Source organism: Hypanus sabinus, chromosome 18 (assembly GCF_030144855.1).
Source record: "Hypanus sabinus isolate sHypSab1 chromosome 18, sHypSab1.hap1, whole genome shotgun sequence".
NCBI classification, from domain to species: domain Eukaryota; kingdom Metazoa; phylum Chordata; class Chondrichthyes; order Myliobatiformes; family Dasyatidae; genus Hypanus; species Hypanus sabinus.
In genome coordinates, this window is record NC_082723.1 from 46,775,320 (window position 1) to 46,792,436 (window position 17,117).

Here is a 17,117-nt window from a genome sequence, read left to right on the forward strand (position 1 = left end):
ATGAAGTAGCTGGAGAAATTGCGGAGGCATTAACAATAATCTTTCAAGAATCGATAAATTCTGGCATTGTACCGGACAACTGGAAAATTGCAAATGTTACTCCACTATTTAAGAAGAGTGGGAAGTAGCAGAAAGGAAACTATAGACCTGTTAGCCTGACATCAGTGGTTGGGAAGTTGTTGGAATTGATTGTTAGGGATGAGATTATAGAATACCTGGAGGCACATGACAAAATAGACCAAAGCCAGCATGCTTTCCTGGAAAGAAAATCCTGGCTAACCTACTGCAATTTTTTTTAAGGAAATTACAAGCATGGAAGACAAAGGAGATATGGTAGATGCGGTGTACTTGGATTTTCAGAACGTCTTTGACAAGTTGCTGCACATGAGGCTGCTTAGCAAAATAAGCGGCCATGGAATTACAGGGGAGTTATTAGCGTCAGTGCAGCATTGGCTGATTGGCAGAAAATAGAGATTGGGAATAAAGGGATCCTATTCTAGCTGGCTGACATGTACCAGTGGAGATCCACAGCGGTCAGTGTTGGGACTGCTATTTTTTATGATGTATGTCAATGATTTGAAATATATGATTAATAGATTTGCGGCTAAATTTGCTGCTGATACAAAGAAAGGTGGAGGAGCAGGTAGTCTAAAGGAAACAGGGAGCCTGCAGAAAGTCTTAGATAGTTTAGGGGAATGGGCAAAGAAGTGGCAAATGAAATACAAAGATGGAAAGTATATGATCATGCACTTTGGTTGAAGAAATATACAGGCAGTCTATTATTTAGATGGGGAGAAAATTCAAAATGCAGAGATGCAAAGGGACTTGGGTATTCTTATGCAGGATAATCTAAAGGCTAACCTCCAGTTTGAGTTGGTGGTGAAGAAGGTGAGTGCAATGTTGGCATTCATTTCTAGAAGTATAGAATATAAGAGCAGGGATGTGATGTTGAGGCTCTGTAAGGCACTTGTGAGACCACGCGGAGTATTGTGTGTAGTTTTGGGCTCCTTATTTTAGAAAGGATATACTGATATTGAAGAAGGTTCAGGGAAGAATCATGAGAATCATTCCAGGGATGTAAGGGTTGCAGTATGAGAAATGTCTGCAGCTCTTGGGCTGTATTCCCTGGAGTTCAGGAGAATGAGGGGGGATCTCATAGAAACATTCCGAATGTTAAAAGTCCTGAGCAGATTAGATATGGCCAAGTTATTTCCCATGGTAGGGGAGTCTAGGACAAGAGGGTACAACTTGCTGCTGTAGAGGCAAAGTCATTGGATGCATTTAAGGCAGAGATAGATAGATTCTTGATTGGCCTGGGTGTCAAAAGGTATGGGGAGAAGGCAGGGGAGTGAGGATGACTGGAAGAATTGGATCAGCCCAAGACTGAATTGCGGAGCAGACTCATGGACTGAATGGCCTACTTCTGCTCTTATATCTTGTGGTCTTAGTACCATGGGCTCTTGTTTAGCAGCCTCATGTGGGTCACCTTGTCAAAGATCTTTTGACAATCCAAGTAAACAACATTCATGGCCAACACAAAATGCTTGAGGAACTCAGCATGCTAGGCAGCATTTATAGAAAAGAGTAAACAGTAAATGTTTCGGGCCAAGACCCTTCATCAGGAATGTCAAGTGTTTACTCTTTTCCATTGATGCTGCCTGGCCTGCTGAGTTCTTCCAGCATTTTGTGTGTGTTGCTTCGATTTCCAGCATCTGCAGATTTTCTCTTGTTTGTGATTGAATATCCATGGACTCTCCTTTGTCTATCCTGCCAGTTATTTCCTCAAAGAATTCCAACAGATTTGTCAGGCAAGATTTCCCTTATAAGGAAACCATTCTGACTTTGGCCTATTTCATCATGTACCTCCAAGTACCCCAAAACCTCATTCTTAATAATGGAATCCTAACAAACTGAAGTCAGGCTAATTGGCCTACAATTTCCTTTCTTTTATCTCCCTTATTTCTTAAAGGGTGGAGTGACATTTGCAAATTTCTAGTCCTCCGGAAGCATTCCAGAATCTAGTGATTCTTGAAAGTTTGAGTACTTAAGCAAGTTTGAGTTTGTTTTTTTTAAGCAAACATAGTTTGCAGAAAAGTGAGGAAAGGGAGTGGAGTGAAATATATTTCAGAAATCTTGCTAGTATAGACAGGATAGGTCAAATGGCCTCCTGTTGTGGCATTTCTATCAACCATCCCATGTTTTCTTGCTTTGCATAAGGATAATGTCAGAAAACTTGGGTTCCATTTCTTGAAAATCTGTATTACCAGAACTTCCAATTGAGCTCTTCAACAGCTATATCTTCCTGACTTTAGCCAAAGAAATATCAATTACCAAAGATACCCAATGTACTCTACTTGTACATTAGAGCCATCAAATTTTAAACTTGATTCAGGTTGTATTCAATTCCCTTCATTTATTCAGATGGAACAGTGGTATTGTGGGTAACACACCTGCCTCTCAACTCCCATGACTTGGTTTGATTCTGACAATTTGCACTATTTCCATAGGTTTTCTGGCTCGCCCTGTGCCCAGTGCTCTGGTTTTCTCCTACATCTCAATATCATTCTGTTAGGTGGGTTCGATAGTGACTGTAAGTTCCTAGGTGGGTGGTAGGAGAATCAGAGAGTAGATGATAAGCAGGTGAGACAAGATAGGGAAATAATTATGGGACTGTGATTAAAGAAAATGCTCTGAAATCATCATAGACAAGTTGGGCTGAATAACCACCTATATCAATAGAAACGTATGTGACAAATAATAATATTTCCATGCTGCTACTTTGATGTAGTCTTTTTAATTGTATTTTTTGTTCCTCAATCCCTTCCCTCCTTCCTGTGTGTGCTGAATCATCCTGGTGTACATTTCCTCAGGTCATCTGCACAGCTTCATTAAGCCTGAGCCAAGACTGAGGTACTTGGCAGTCACAGGGAGCCATAGGGTTGCATGAAACCAAGCCAATTCATAGCCTTAATCAATGTTCACTCTTTCCACCAGGGGGCACTGGATGTCAAGTTAGTGTTTTTATTTTAAAAATGACTGAAAATGTTTGAAGAGCTCGATTTTGAGCAGAGCCGGTTTACCATTTCCAATGGTTGTTCAAAGTGGGCCCTAGTTCCTAAAACTAACTCTGAAATTGATCAAGATACCACCATTCCTCTTGACATGGTCAAATATAAGACTATATTGGATGGAATGTAGTAAATAAAAATTTCCAATCATATTTTCAGAAATAAAAAGAAATAGAGTCTGAGGTTGCCCTTTTCATTCCTTGCACTGTTATGTTCATATCTTGGTGGCAAATTTCTAAAAACACTGTGCACTTTCTTACATCCAAAATTGACCAATGCTTATCTTGAATATATTCAAGGGCTGAGCATTCTCAATCTTCTTGAGTAGAACACTTCAAAGTTCTGTAGTCATGGGTGAAGAAATATCTTCTTGAATGAATAAATTCTTATTTTGTGACTGTGAACTGTGGTATGAGATCTTGCAGGAAAGATAAATATCAATCCTACTACAAATTTGCCAAGGAGAATTTAATATTATTCGATATGATCACCAACGTGTTTAATCTTTTCCATATTCAATGTCTTCCTGTTCTCTTAAATGCCAGAAAATATAAAGCTAATTGGCTTATAATCTCACCTCCTCACCAATTTGATGAATACTTTCTGCATGTTCTTTATCACAAATATGTCACTGAGGAATATGCCATTCAGCCTATCTAGTCTGCCCCATCTTTTAGTATGAAATATTACCAATCTGCTATCTGTTCTAGGTTTCAACTTCTCTTCTAAACCAATTCTGTGATCCTTGAAAATCTATTGCCTTTCTCTATAAATATCCTTAGTGATCTTACTTCCATATCCTTATGATAGAGGATCCAAAGATTCATCATGTGAGAAGTTCATCTACACTTCAGTTTTAAAAGATCACACTTAGTCTTTCATTTAGGAAGACCACACTTCTACTCAGTATTCTAGAAGTGATCTCACCTAGGCTCTCTTTAAATACAGTAAGATGCTTTTACTCTTGAGCTCAAACTATTTCACAATAAAGAAGACCATACCTTTTGCCTGATTGCTGGGCTTGCACATTAACTTGCCGTGATTTCTGTACAAGGACACACATATCTCTCTGAACATTATCATTTTTCTATCTCTCAGCATTTAAAAAATAAATTAACATCTATTTTGTTTTACCAAACTGGGTGACCCCACATTTTTCCACATTATTTTCCAACTGCTTGTGTTTTCCATCTGCTAGATTCATGGAATCTAGCCTTCCCCCATGAAGCTCGCAGGACCACTCAGCTTTGAACCATCATCATATTTGGATAGATGCCACTTGATCTCTGTATCCACATATACTGTATATTATTGATTTTGAAGCCCATTGAACAACGTGGTGCACATTAGTCACAGATTTTCAGCCTTAAAACAGCACACTTATTCCTATAGTTTTCTGTCCATTAAGAAATTATCCACCACACCTCCAATATTACTTCTAATTGCATGTCATTTGACTTTAACAACCTCTTGTGTGGTATCCTATCAAAATAAACTACACCCACTGATTCCCACTTATCACAAAAATATACAAAACATTAAAATAATGTATTAAAAATCTTTTTAAAAGCATTAGTATTAATCAAAATTAAGTAAAACTTTCTTACACTAGCTTTGCACAGTTTGCACGACATGTGCCAGTCATGCATGGCATAAAGTTAAGGAGCCAGAGGGTGGTATAAGAAGGGCTGATGGGCCAGTATCTTACTCAGTTCTGACTTTTGCATTGAATGCTGTGGCCTGTTGGCAAAATATATGACTTGAGCCATTAATTGATCTTCAAAATGCTGCAGAAGAAAGAAAGCACACACACAATGGACTCTCCAATAGTATTTCCAGAACTGTCAGCAAAGACCTCGAGGGCTGTTAGAAATAAATCTATCAAGGGTCCCTAAATATCCCAGAAAGCAGAATCAGAATCGGATTTAATATCACTAGCATATGTCATAAAATGTATTGTTTTGCAGCAGCAGTACATTGCAATGCATAACAATAAAAAACAATAAATATTTAGAAAAAAAATAAATTAAATAAATAGTTCAAAATGAGAGGAAAAATAGTGAAGTAGTGTTGATGTCCATTCAGAAATCTGATGGTGGAGAAAAGGAAGTTGTTCTTGAAACTTTGAGTGTTTATACCTCCTTCACCATGAGGCAGTAAGAAGAGGAAATGTCCTGGGTGATGGGAGTCCTTAATGATGGATGCGGCCTCTTTGAGGCATTGCCTTTTGAAGGTGTTCCAGTTCTTGGAGTACAACACTAGTCATGGATTTTCAACCATAGTAATTCTCAGTAACCACTAGCTGTCTTCCATGGGCAAACCAATTCTCAGTGCAAACAGCCATCTCAACAAGGATCCCATGCATCTTAATCATCGGGGCAATCCCACAGTGAAGGACATTGTTAGGTGCTTTATTAAGAATCCAAGTAGACAAAATCCACAGCTCTATCTTCATCAGTCACCTTTGTCACCTTCTTGAAAGCTCAATCAAGTTAGTAATACCAGGCTGCACCACACAAAGTCATGCTGACTGTCACTGAAGTTGGAAGACTAGGCAAGTGAACACTCAAGAGACAGAGCCAGATACTTGCTTGTGGAGGAAAGGATTTGAAATAAACAGAATCAGAATCAGAATCAGGTTTATTATCACCGGCATGTGTCATGAGATTTGTTAACTTAGCAGCAGCAGTTCAATGCAATGCATGATAATATAGAAAGAAGAAACAATTAAGTATATATATATGCATATGTATATCTGTGTGTGTAGAATAATTAAAAATAATGCAAAAACAGAAATAATAGATAAATTTAAAAAAATGAGGTATTGTTCATGGGTTCAATGTCCAGCTATGGCAGAGAGGAAAAGCTGTTTCTGAATCGCTGACTATGTGATTTCAGGCTTCTGTACCTCCTTCCTGATTATAACAATGAAAAGAGTGCATGCCCTGGGCGATGGGGGTCCTTAATAATACAAGAGATTAAGCTACAGTATGACTGCCAAATTGTTTTCTCTACAAGGTGGTAATTGGCCAATGATGTACAGCTGATGATTATAAATTGAAATACATTTTAAATGCCTGTTTTTACTCTACTTATGTTAATTTAGCTATTTAATATACAAATATGTACTTACAGTAATTCAGTGTTTTTCTATATTTGTCAGGCATTGTACTGCTGCTGCAAAGTGAACAAATTTCATGACATATGCCAGTGATATTAACGCTGATTCTCATTATACTTCAGAACCATAGTACTGAATTCTACTAGTTGGACCTAGGTAAGCATTTAAATTCAAGTGATTTCAAATGTTTGTTCGAAGTCCAACCAGCTGGTGGTAAATTGCTGAGTAGTTTCTAAATTTCATCATATTGTCCTTGCTTCTATTTATTCCTCATTGTTATGAATGAGTCTGGAGTGAGATAGGACAGGCTTAACACAGCCCCTTGATCACCAGGACCGATTACATACCAACACTCAATCTGGTAAGATCTCATACCAAATTGTAAATTACATTTAAGGAAGCCACGAAAGTTTAGGAAATGAAAAAGAACATGGCGTTAACAAAGATAAGGGAAGACGTAGCTGGATATCAGATCTATGCTTAATCTCTCCATCTATCAATATGACTAGCAATAATAAAAACAAAATTACCATTTAAAACAATATGGAGTTTGCCATCACAGTCTAGTTTGTTGTTAATGACATCTGTCTTGATGATATTTCACTTAACAATTTAGGAAAACAATTTGTGAGAAGGCTAATAGACAGGTGGAAGTGTATTATCTTTCATTTTTTATCACCTAAATCCCATTCATTGTGACAAGCCAGTTGTAAATTATGTTTCATTTCCAACAAGTGATTCATCAAATTTTAAATTGAATCTATATTTCCCTGATCCCTCATTCAAAACGCAGCTGGTTCATTCTAAATGAAAATTGGTGTTCTCCAATTTAGGACTAGGGATTCTAGTAAAATCGCATCTCCCATTCGCACTCAATAATTTTCATCCTATGAGGGAGGTCTGGTTATCATGCTGACCACCTTTCCGATGAGAAATTATATCATTAACAAATTACAAAGCAACGCACACAAAATGCTGGAGGAACACAGCAGGTCAGGGACCATCTAACGGAAATTAATACACAGTTGATGTTTTGGGCTAAGACCCTTCTTCAGGAGAGAGAAGGAAGGGGGAAGAGGCCAGAATGAAAAGGTGGGGGGGGGGAGACAAAAGACACTAGCTGGAAGGTGATAGGTGAAACCAGGTGGATGGGAAAGGTCAAGGGTTGGAGAAGAAGGAAGTTACAGCACAACACAAAGGAGTTGTATATTTTTATAAGCTGCTGTGTAGGTTGTGGTACACTTCATGCATTCAGAGGTCCAACTTAGTAATCTTGTGTTTTAGCCAAATGAATCAAGGGCAAACAGATTTCCCAAAATTAGGAACTATCAGAATGAAACACCTCTGAGTGAATTCAGAGGGCCTTGTTGCCCTGAGAATTGATTTATTTTTTACCCTACAATATCTCCCTTTCTCAGACACCCAGCCAAGTCTGGAAAATGATAATTTGTTCTCTAAGATCTCTTCATTTTTCCAAGCAAGTGACTGGTGATTATTGTAAAAGTTTAAAATAGTATTTCTGAAATAAAACACTGATTTATTTGAGAAATCAATAATTTAAATATCAATATTAAGCAATACCTGGAAGATTGTACAATTAAAACGTTGATAAGCTGGGATAGTTCATGATACAATTTATTACAGGAAAATGGTTCATTTTGTAATGCCAAACCCATGAAGCAATATTTCTTACTTGTGACAGATTATGAAAGAACATTTATTATGTAATGTGAATAAATTAACTGCAGAGAAAATCTTCTTTTCGAAAAGAATAGCTAACATTTATACAATATTTTCATGATCCTCAGATGTCTCAAAACATTTTACAATGCCTTGGAAGTGTTGTAACGTCGGAAATTTGACAGGGAGCTTGTTCAGAGGCAGATCCTTAAAGAAATGCAAGAATGACCAGGTGATCTACCTTTGGAGCTATACTATTGACTATAATTGTTGAACCACCGGACTAGCAAGTCAGAGGCCCAGAACACTAGTGGTGCCAAGGCAACAAACTCACTCAATATCGGCAAGACAAAGGAACTGATTATTGACATGAGCCAGTCTTCATTGAGAGGTTGAGAGGGATAGCAACTTTAAAATCCTTGGTGTTACCATTTCAGAGAACTTGTCCTGGCCCCAGTACTTAAGCACAATTATGAAGAAAGCAAGGCAGCACTCCTACTTCCTTAGAAGTTTGCAAAGATTTGGCAGAACATCTAAAATTTGACAAAATTCGACAGATGTGCGGTGGAGAGCATATGGACTGGTTACATCATGGCTGTGAATGCTCTTGAATGGAAAATCATACAAAAAGTAATCTACACAGACCAGTACATCATGGGTAAAACCTTCTTAACGACTGAGCACATCTACACGGAACACTTTCACAAGAGAGTAGCATCCTTCATCAAGGACTCCACCACCTAGGTCATACTCTCTTCTGGTACAAGAGTCTCAGGACCCACACCACTAGGTTCAGGAGTAGTTATTAACCCTCTACTATCAGACTCTTGAATCAGTCCAGAGAGCTTCACTCAATTTTTCTCACCCCATCGCTGAACTGTATCCACAACCTATGGACTCACTTTCAAGGTCTCTTCATCTCATGTTCTCAGTATGTATTATTTATTTATTTTTTCAGTGTTTTTTCTCTCAGTTTGTTGTCTTTTGCACACTGGTCGCTTGTTGAACCTATTGGGTGCAACTTTTCATTGATATAGAACCATAGAACATTACAGCACAGAATCAGGGCTTTTGGCACTTCTTGGCTGTGCCAAACCATTTTTCTGCCTAGTCTCACTGACTTGCACCCGGACCATATCCCTCCATACACCTCTCATCCATGTACCTGTCCAAGTTAGTCCTAAATGTTAAAAGTGAGCCCGCATTTACCACTTCATCTGGCAGCTCATTCCACACTCCCACCACTCTCTGTGGGAAGAAGACCCCCCCAATGTTCCCTTTGAACTTTTCTCCCTTCACCCTTAAACCATGTCCTCTGTTTTTTTTTCTCCCCTGGCCTCAGTGGAAAAAGCCTGTTTGCATTCATTCTATCGATTATATTGTTTCTTGGATTCGCTGAGTATGTCCACAAGAAACAGATCTCAGAATTGTATATGGTAACATTTATGTACTTCAATAATGAATTTAGTAAGTAGGGAATTCAAGTAACTAAATACACACAAATGTAAAAATAAACTTGTTTCAACAGTGAGCATGAAACTACCTGAATGTCATAAAACCACTTTGATTCATGAATGTCCTTCAGGGAATCTTATATTGCATGGCGTATTTTTGACTCCAGATCTACCAAACTCTTTGATTTGTAACTCTCTCCTCTGCTTTGTGTGGGCCGGATGAGCAAACAGTCTAGTTGTTGCCAATGGCATCCACATACATTGAATGATTAAACAATAAAAAGTATATATTGTGCAGAATACAAGGAGAACCCTTTTGTTCTTCTTCCAGCTAGCTACAGTCAGGCACCCTCAAGACTCTGGTCATGCTGACAAAGCAGATTTTACAGACTACTAGATTTTACTCCCATTAATAGACCAACATTTTTTTTGGTTTACTTTTCTTTCAGACACATTTTAATAAATTAGTATTTTCCAAAACACCAGGCGATTTTAAAGGGGGTTTGGAAAACAGAACCACAGTAACTACTGGAACCACAGTAACCACAGAACTCAGGAAAGAGAGTCCCAATGAGTTGAATAGGAGTGCATGATCAGCCTCAGTGAACTGGAAGGGACAGTACTGGGTGAACACAATGCCAAACCATCAGGATTTCCAAACGATCAGATACAAAATTGCTAGGATTTTACTACTAATGGCATCAAACTTGAGATTACAGATGATGGGAGTGATATATCATCTCATCTCATATATATCAGTTTCTTGAGTGTAGAGCACTCAATAGATCAAATTTCCCCTTTGTAACCACATGAGATTCTTCCAGGTCCAATAGTTTCCTCCCAAGAATCATAAAGCTATGGGTTGTTAGGTTAATTGACTTTGTAAGTTGCTCCTAATACAGATGCATGTTAAAAAGAACAGATTACAGTAAAATAAACAGCGGTCAGGAGAATGACACTGTCCTGCAGCTGAATGGGTCTCTTCTTAAGTCAGAAGGAAATGAAACACTTATAATTATAATTCAGCATCTTAGAATTACTATGGCAAAAAATAGGTTATGAATCCATTAATGCATTCAGTCAACATTTAAATAAATTGTTAAGTTTTTGAACTCTGTTTCTGTTATACAAAATAATAATGATATCAACACACATTCTGGCATCACCAGCTTTTCCCCTGTTGAAGTGAATTCCTTGCAGGCTTCTTCCCATCATCCATCATTGTAGCCACATGTTATATGCAAAATGGGATGTTGTGTAGAAATAACCATTATGATTTGACACAGAAAAGTAGAAGAAATACGAGGGGTGATTGATAAGTTTGTGGCCTAAGGTAGAAGGAGTCAATTTTAGAAAACCTAGCACATTTATTTTTCCAACATAGTCCCCTCCTACATTTACACACTTAGTCCAGCGGTTGTGAAGCATACGGATCCCTTCTTTGTAGAAGTGGTCCACAGCAGGGGTGATTGATAAGTTTGTGGCCTAATGTAGAAGGAGATGAGTTATACAGCTCTCTTTACATGCACATGCAGATCAACTTTGAGTGATTTTGCAGAAAGTTTGAAGTTAATAACTCATCAGTTAGTAACTCATCAGGGGTTATTGATAGTTTGTGTCCTAGGGTAGAAGGAGATGAGTTCTTAGCTTCAAACTTTCTGCATAATCACTCAAAGAGTTGACCTGCATTTGCATGTAACGAGAGCTGTATAACTCATCTCCTTCCACCTGAGGTCACAAACTTATCAATCACCCATCTGTGGACACTTTCTAGAGGACCACGATTCATATGCTCCACGTCCGCTGGACTATGTATGTAAATGTAGGAGGGGATTATGTTGAAAAATAAATGTGCCAAGTTTTCTAAAATTGACTCCTTCTACCTTAGACCATGAACTTATCCATCACCCCTCGTATATAATCAGGGAAATAAATCACAAACTATGGAATGACAATGTTCAGAACGAAGTATATTATCAAGTTTCAGATATATTCTCAAAGTACTCTGTGTGTCTTTTACAGAGGAGATCGGCTGCAAAATTTCTCTTGTTAAATTGTTTAGTAACTAATAGGCCACATTCAAATTGGCCTGCATATTGTGTTCACTTTCTGCATGATTCATCGTGGCTCCATTATCCTTTTTCAACCCAGCAGTTCTAAATGATCTCCAAGCCTTGCCACTAGATACTTCTGGAAAAGCATCCCTGTCAAAGAGTGGAGCTGAGTTCTCAGGTAAGAGATTTCTAGATCTGTCCCCACATCATCTGATGATCTTGTGAGGGCTCATAGAGTTAAAGGAGTTTCAACAAGTCCAATAATTGCAGACATGTAGAAACAGTTGAGTTAGACCATTGAGTACATCTACATGAAATGCTGTGATAAGTATCCATTATCAGAGATCCCCATCACTTAGGTCATGCGGTCATGCTGTCATGCTCTCTTCTTGCTGCTGCCATTGGCTAGAAGATACAAGCGCCTCAGACACACCACCGGGTTCAAGGACAGTGGCTACCCCTCTTCCATCAGGCTCGTGAATGAAAGGGGATAACTACACTCATTTGCCCCATCATTGAAATGCTCCCATAGCCAATGATCTCACTTTAAGGATTCATATCTCATCTCATGTTCTTATTATTCATCGCTATCTATTTATGTTTGCATTTGCACAGTTTGTTGGCTTCTCCACTCTGGTTGATCTTTCATTAATCCTGTTATAGTTATACATTTATAGACTTGCTGAGTATGCCAAAGGGAAATGAATCTCAAGGTTGTATATGGTGACATAAATGTACTTCGATAATAAAATTTACTTTGTACATTGAACTTTAATTCTTAAAAGAGGCACATTTTTAAATGATTTAGCAAGTCTTTATATGCTTTATAAATTATTCCAGGCATAAGTTAATTTAAAGTATAAATGTTATTTAAAACAAAGGGGGAAGAAATTTTTAAAAATTGCCATTTATTTGACTAGTATTCTGAAAATTTGATTGGGCAGTTTCTGAGGCTTCCATCTGCTCTTAAGACACAAAAAATTCTCTATTTGAGCAGTTCATAGAGGCAAACAGCCCTTCTGGCCCAAAATGGCCCATGCTGACCAAGCTGGTTAAAACCAGAAAATGCTAGAAACATCAGCAGGTCAAGCAGAATGGAAAAATGAATGGAATTAGTGCTTCAGATTTGACATCCTTCATCAGAGTTGTTCTAATAAAGGCTCCTCAATCTGAAGCATTAACCCAGAATCATAAGCAGAATCCAGTTAATATCTCTGGCACAAGTCAGGATATTTATTAAATACGTGGCAGCAGTAGGTTGCAATACATAATAAAACCCCTAAATTACAGTAAATATATATAATATTTTTAATTTATTTTTTAAAGTTAGTTGAAATAAGTATTCAAGAAGAGAGAAAAAAAGTAGTGAGATGGTGTTCATGGGCTCAATGTCCATTCAGGAGGTGAAGAAGCTGTTCCAGTACTTCCTCCCTGATGAGAAGGATCCTGGGTGATGGGGGTCTTCAATGATGGATGCTGCCTTTTTGAGGCATTGCTGTCTGTCTAAACACAAAATACTCTGCCCGAAACGTTGATTGTTCGTCTCCACGGATGCTGCCCGACCTGCTAAGTTCCTTCAGCATGTTGTGCATGTTGCTGTCTGTCTAAACTCTCATAATCTTATAAACCTCTACCACTCCAGCGAAAACAACCCAAATTTGTCCAACTTCACAATGTAGCAAATATCCTGAAACCCAGGTAGCATTCTGGTAAGCCTCTCTGGCACTCTCAGAAGTAGAAACTGCTTAATCTGTAGGTAACTAAGTACTCTCATTTTCTAACTAATGAATATTAATATCTTACTGCAAATAAATTTTGCAATTTGATACATTATTTAGAGATTCACATTGGACCTAAAGAGCATGATAGAATAAAAATATCCCTGATAAATGGGGAAGCAAATATTCAGATTAGCAACAAAGCAATTAAAAAAGTTAATAAAATTACATAGAACATAGAAAACCTACAGCACAATACAGGCCTTTCTTTTACAACCACAGATTCGGCAGTGCAGCAGATTTGGCAATTGCGCTCGTGAATATGCATGCATCAGCTAATTATTACTTATTGTGATAGCGCTTAACTCCATTCATTCCGTCTTAATGTTTGTTGAAACTTGAACCCAGGACACGAGCAAAACAATGCTTTGCTGCCTGCTTGCATTCGGCCTGAGAAATTGGACTGTGAAGTCAATTGACACTGAAGACTAGTGGTATTCGTTTTATATTCAGTTGTTTTTTTCAGCCACAGTGTAGGCTCCGTTTTCCATTTGAGAGTTTTAGTTAACAGCCCTACTTGGCCAAGCATTTATTATTTTCTTTTCCCTTTAACACTGTTTGCATTAAAGTCTGTGAATTATCAAGTCACCAGTGTCTCTCACTCCGCCCTTAGGCCATATCCACACCCGGTGACACTTTCGGCCCACAATGCTGTTCCAAACTCATACTGACTTCAGAAATTACCTAAGGTTACCTATAGCCCTCCATTTTCCTAAGCTCCATACACCTATTCAGGAGTTTCTTAAAATACCTTATCATATCTGCCGCCACCACCGTCACCAGCAGCCCATTCCACACACTGACCACTCTCTGCATAAAAAACTTACCCCTGACATCTCCTCTGTACCTACTTCCAAGCACCTTAAAGCTGTGCCCTTTCGTGTTAGCCTGTTCAGCCCTGGGAAAAAGCCTCTGACTATCCACATGATCAATGCCTTTCATCATCTTATACACCTCTGTCAGATCACCTCTCATCCTTCGTCGCTCCAATGAGAAAAGGTTGAGTTCACTCAACCTATTCTCATAAGGCATGCTCCCCAATCCAGTCAACATCCTTGTAAATCTCCTCTGCACCCTTTCTATAGTTTCCACATCCTTCCTATAGTAAGATGACCAAAACCCAGCACAGTTCTCCAAGTGCCCAGGGTCCCACATAGCTGTAACATTACCTCTCAGCTCTTAAACTCAATCCCATGGTTGATGAAGGCCAATGCACCATATGCCTTCTTAACCAGTCAACCTGCACAGCAGCTTTGAATGTCCTTCACACTGCCAAGTGTCTTTCCATTAGTACTATGTTCGGCTGTCATATTTGTCCTACCAAAATGAACCACCTCACACTTTTCTGGGTTGAACTCCATCTGCCACTTCTAAGCCCAGTTTTGCATCCTATCAATATCCCGCTGTAACATCTAACAGACCTCTACACTATCCAAAACACCCACAACCTTTGTGTCATCAGAAAATTTACTAACTCAACCCTCCAGTTCCTCATCCAGGTCATTTATAAAGATCACTAAGAGAAGGGGTCCCAGAACAGATCCCTAGGCACACCACTGGTCACCGACCTCCACGCAGAATATGACCAGTCTACAACTACTCTTTGCCTTCTGTGGGTAATTCAATTCTAGATCCACAAAGCAAGGTCCTCTTGGATCCCATGACTCCTTACTTTCTCAACAAGGCTTGTATTGGGTACCTTATCAAATGCATTGCTGAAATCCATATGCACTACATCTACTCCTCTACCTTCATCAATGTGTTAAGTCACATTCTCAAAAAATTCAATAAGGCTCGTAAGGCACAACCTGACTTGCTATTCCTAATCATATTATGCCTCTGCAAATGTTCATAAATCCTGCCTCTCAGGATCTTCTCCATCAGCTTAGCAACCACTGAAGTAAGTTTCAATTATCTATAATTCCTGTGATCAAGATCTCATGACCATGATCGCTCTTGGCAAATGTTTCTACTTACGTGGCTTGCCCTTGCCTTCATAGAAGTATCTTTACAACACAGATGACCCTATCATTATCAATACTCATCAGAGATTGTCTGTCTGGAATCAATGGTTACATAGCTTGTGATACGTGCCAGCTTCTTACACAACCATCTATCACCTTCTCCTCTAGCTTCATGTGACCCTAATCTGGTGGCTTAGCAGGTGCTACACCCTGCCCAATTGTGACCTGCAGGCTAGCAGAGGGAAGGAGTGCATTACACTGCCTTTAGTAGAGATGTATCTACCCCCTGCCACCTTTATACATGCTTAAAATATAAAAATAGACATTGCAATCCTACTGTTTTTATGTGTTGTTGATGGGTAAGGAACCCTGCCAAAAGTATATTTATTGTTCATCTCCAACAAACCTAAATGATAGTAGGATTCCCATGAATTCATCCTTGAAACAATGTTATTAAATAGACACGTCCCAGCAATCAAGACTGAGTAACTTTCAATGTCTCCATTTATAGAACTTTATAATAGAATTTAAAAAAAAAACTCTCAAAACATTATTGTTAGGATTGCAAGGAACAAAGGTAATGTGTTATCTTTAGATGCATATTGTAAATTTGAACAAAGCATTTGCCTGGTGCTTGTAGTTTCACAACCAGCATTTTTCTCTTTCATATTTCTGTGAGTAAAATTATCCAAGCAGAATGGTTTGGTTTAATTACCCATCATGTGTATAAGAGTTATTCAATTTATGAACTTCATGTAAGTCAGGTGTTCCATAATGCAATCCACGAATCTGTGTGTTGGGTTAACTTTATGGTGAACAATTCATTCATTATTTTGGGTGTACTCTACCATTTTCTGCTGAGGTACTTTTAAGCCTAACTATTCAGGGATTTCATATAAGATTGCATTCCTTCTTGCTTTTCAAGTGAAGAGGATTACGCAATGCACTCTACCAGCCAGTGCATGGAATAAGGCATCTTCATTATGATCTGAAGTGCTCAGTAATAGCAATTTAAGTGCTAGATAGGAAAAGGTACATGTTTTTCAACAGGAGTCGTTGATTGCAATATTTGCAGATGCAACAGAAGTATTCCTACTGCATTCCGGCAAAGAGCTTTAACAATCCAGTCTCTATAAAAGAGAGCAGAGTAGTCATTGTGAAAACACTTGTTGTCAGAGTAGTCTAGGCAGACTACTCTAGAGGTAGTCTAGTAAGACTTCGGCTCAACAAGGCCTCGGTGAGAACAGGTGGAGCAAAGGTAGGTAGGTAAGTTCATTCCTTATTTTTCATTTATTTTATCTTATATAAGTCTGGAGAGAATAGGGGGTATGTCGACAGAGCCAGTGTTCTGCCCTGGGTGTCAGATGTGGGATTACCAGAAGACTCCCAGCCTCCCCGATGGCCAAATCTGCAGCAGGTGCATAAAGATGCAGTTCCTTAGAGACCGAGTTAGTAACTGGAGCTGCAGCTCAATGACACAAGAAACCCCAAAACACGGTGGTCGAAACATAGAAACATAGAAAACCTACAGCACAATACAGGCCCTTTGGCCCACAAAGCTGTGCTGAACATGTCCTTACCTTAGAAATTACCTAGAGTTCCCATAGCTCTCTTTTTCTGAGCTCCATGTACCTGTCCAGGAGTCTCTTAAAAGACCCTATTGTACCTGCCTCCACCACTATGCTGGCTGCCCATTCCAGGCACTCACCACTCTCTGTGTAAAAAACTTAACCCTGACAATTCCTCTGTACCTACTTCCAGGCACCTTAAAACGATGCCCTCTCGTGCTAGCCATTTCAGCCCTGGAAAAAGTCTCTGACTATCCACACGATCAATACCTCTCATCATCTTGTACACCTCTATCAGGTCACCTCTCATCCTCTGGCACTCCAAGGAGAAAAGGCTGAGTTCATTCAACCTAAATTCATAAGCTATGCTCCCCAATCCAGGCAGCATCCTTGTAAATCTCCTCTGCACCTTTTCTATGGTTTCTACATC

The 17,117-nt window shown here is 38.9% G+C and overlaps 1 long non-coding RNA gene across 1 annotated transcript; it reads left to right on the top strand.

The window, feature by feature from the left end:
- Window positions 1–6,223: 6,223 nt before the first annotated feature.
- LOC132377512 (uncharacterized) lies at window positions 6,224–11,543 on the top strand. Its single transcript, XR_009506665.1, has 3 exons — window positions 6,224–6,345; window positions 7,998–8,101; window positions 11,475–11,543. It is a non-coding gene; the product is annotated as an uncharacterized LOC132377512 (long non-coding RNA).
- Window positions 11,544–17,117: the final 5,574 nt, after the last annotated feature.